Genomic DNA, 2711 nt, shown 5'->3' with positions numbered 1-2711 from the left:
CTGAACAAGCTGGGGCTGTTTTCTCTGGAGTGTCGGAGGCTGAAGGGTGACCTTATAGAGGTTTACAAAATTATGAGGGGCATGGAAAGGGTAAATAGACAAAGTCTTTTCCCTGGGGCTGGGGAGTCCAGAACTAGAGGGCATAAGTTTAGGATGAGAGGGGAAAGATATAAAAGAGACCTAAGGGGCAGCTTTTTCACTCAGAGGGTGGTACGTATATGGAATGAGCTGCCAGAGGAAGTGGTGGCAGCTGGTACAAATTGCAACATTTAAGAGGCATTTGGATGGGTATAAGAATAGGAAGGGTTTGGAGAGATACAGGCCGGGTGCTGGCAGGTGGGACTAGATTGGGTGCAGCTGGTACAATTGCAACATTTAAGAGGCATTTGGATGGGTATATGAAAAGGAAGGGTTTGGAGAGATACAGGCCCGGGTGCTGGCAGGTGGGACTAGATTGGGTTGGGATATCTGGTCGGCATGGACGGGTTGGACCGAAGGGTCTGTTTCCATGCTGTACATCTCTATGACTCTATGGAGAGGGAGGAGGAGGCACCCCAGTTTCCATTACATAACCCTCAATCAGCATCACAAAATAAGTTGTTGAATTGCTTCCCATGGGACCTTGCCGTATATAAATTAGCTGCCGCATTTACATCCATGACTGTAGTGTCATAAAACACTTCCAGCATATTTAGTTGCTTTTAAAACACTATCAGAAGTCCAGTGGTCATGAAAAGCGCAGTAGAAATGTGATTTTTTCTTTCCATATTGGAAGCTGCTCACCTGAGACTTCACAGTGAACAATCTTATCCATCCCTTTGCCACCTCCCCCCTCCTCCTTCCGCCTCTATTTCTGACTTTTTGATATCGTTTGCCTGATCACTGTTGGCCTCACCATCAGCTGCTACCAGAAGCTTGAAATATGGGAGCTTTTGTCCCCTGAACCTCTCCACCACAAAACCCTGCTTTAAAAAAATCTCCCTCTATGTCCAAACGTTTCTCTTGAATGTCGGTGTCAAATTTCTTTGTGTCTGTGAGTGCTCCAGTGAACGACCTTGTGGTGTTTTGCTACATTAAATGCCCTTTGTAAAATACGAGCCACTGTCGATAAGGAAAATCGATTCCGGTTAGAAGTCACGTCAGAGATCTCAAACTGTACTTTCTTTTCAGGAATGAAAAGACACTGATTTGTGTACACAGCCTAGCCCCATGATAACACAGTTCTGGACGCAGATATAGAGCTGCTGTCAGAGAGCCCTTTCATCTGCAAACCAAAACAAATTCCTTCTGCAGCTGTTATGACTCCCCCACCTCAGAATTCCAAGGATCCAATAGTTTCAGGAAGTTATTTACACTCAAGTCACCGAATTAACTAGCAGCAGGAAACAGCTGGCCTCCTTCAGAGATCTGCCTTTCCCCCGCCTTCTTGCAATCTATCACAAAAGCAGATAGTGTTGGGGGAGCTCAGCAGGATTGGAACATCCATGGAGAGGAAAGCAGTTTAATATTTCAAGTCCAGTGACCCTTCTTCAGAACAGGCACACCTGGAAGAGATGTGGCAGTATATTAAACACTAAAATAAAGCCCTGTTCCCCCTGTCCCTTATCTTTGCACTACCCTTAACAGGCTTTGCACATAAATTGATCATAAAATCATCAAATTTATAGAATCGTAGAAGTTTACATGATAGGAGGAGTTGAAAAGTGTGGTGCTGGAAACACACAGCGGGTCAGGCAGCATCCAAAGAGCAGGAGAATCGACTATAGGAGGAGGCCATTCAACCCCTTAAGTCTGTACCAGCTTCCAAAAGAGCTACTCAGCTAGTCCCATCCATCAGCGCTATCTCCGTAGCCCTCTAAATTAATCACTTTCAAATATATATGTAATTCTCTTTGGGAACCTCCTGTGGACTCAACTCCCTCAAATTCCAAATCCTAACAACTCTCTGAGGAAAGAACTTTCTCATCATCTCACTTTTAGCTCTCTTGCTGACAATCTTGGAACTGTGAGCCCAAGTTACTGACTAATGGAAACATAATACCCTTTTTTACCCAGTCAAAATTGTTCAATTGGAATTAATTCCATTCAGTTAGTAAACATGGGGGTGGTTAATAGATGAAAAGATATGGTTGATTGGGGGATGGGGAAAGTAAATGTTCAGTTGTGTGGAAGAGCATTTCTGGGCATAAGAAAAAAAGCACAGAAATAAAAACAAAAAACTAAGATGTTTAGGCTCTGAAACAAAAAACAGAGAGTGGTGGAGAAACTCAGCAGGTCTGGTGGCATCTGTTGAGAGAAAACAGAGCTAACATTTTGACTCCAGTGACTTTTCATCAAAATTTGCAGTCGATGTCAATTGCAGCATGGAAATCTCTCAGGAAATTCCAAAGGGCAGTTGGAATTTAACGCCAATTTTTTGGTCTTTGCCCTAGCTACTCTTATGCCGGTGTTGGACTGGGGTGTACAAAGTTAAAAATCACACAACACCAGGTTATAGTCCAACAGGTTTAATTGGAAGCACACTAGCTTTCGGAGCGACGCTCCTTCATCAGGTGATTGTGGAGGGCTTGATCGTAACACAGAATTTATAGCAAAAATTTGCAGTGTGATGTAACTGAAATTATACATTGAAAAATTGATTGTCTGTTAAGCCTTTCATCTGTTAGAATACAGTGATAGTTTCACTTCTTTCATATGTAAATCACAAAACC

This window comes from Chiloscyllium plagiosum, chromosome 19 (assembly GCF_004010195.1).
Source record: "Chiloscyllium plagiosum isolate BGI_BamShark_2017 chromosome 19, ASM401019v2, whole genome shotgun sequence".
Taxonomy (NCBI): Eukaryota; Metazoa; Chordata; class Chondrichthyes; order Orectolobiformes; family Hemiscylliidae; genus Chiloscyllium; species Chiloscyllium plagiosum.
This window is presented reverse-complemented; position numbering follows the sequence as displayed.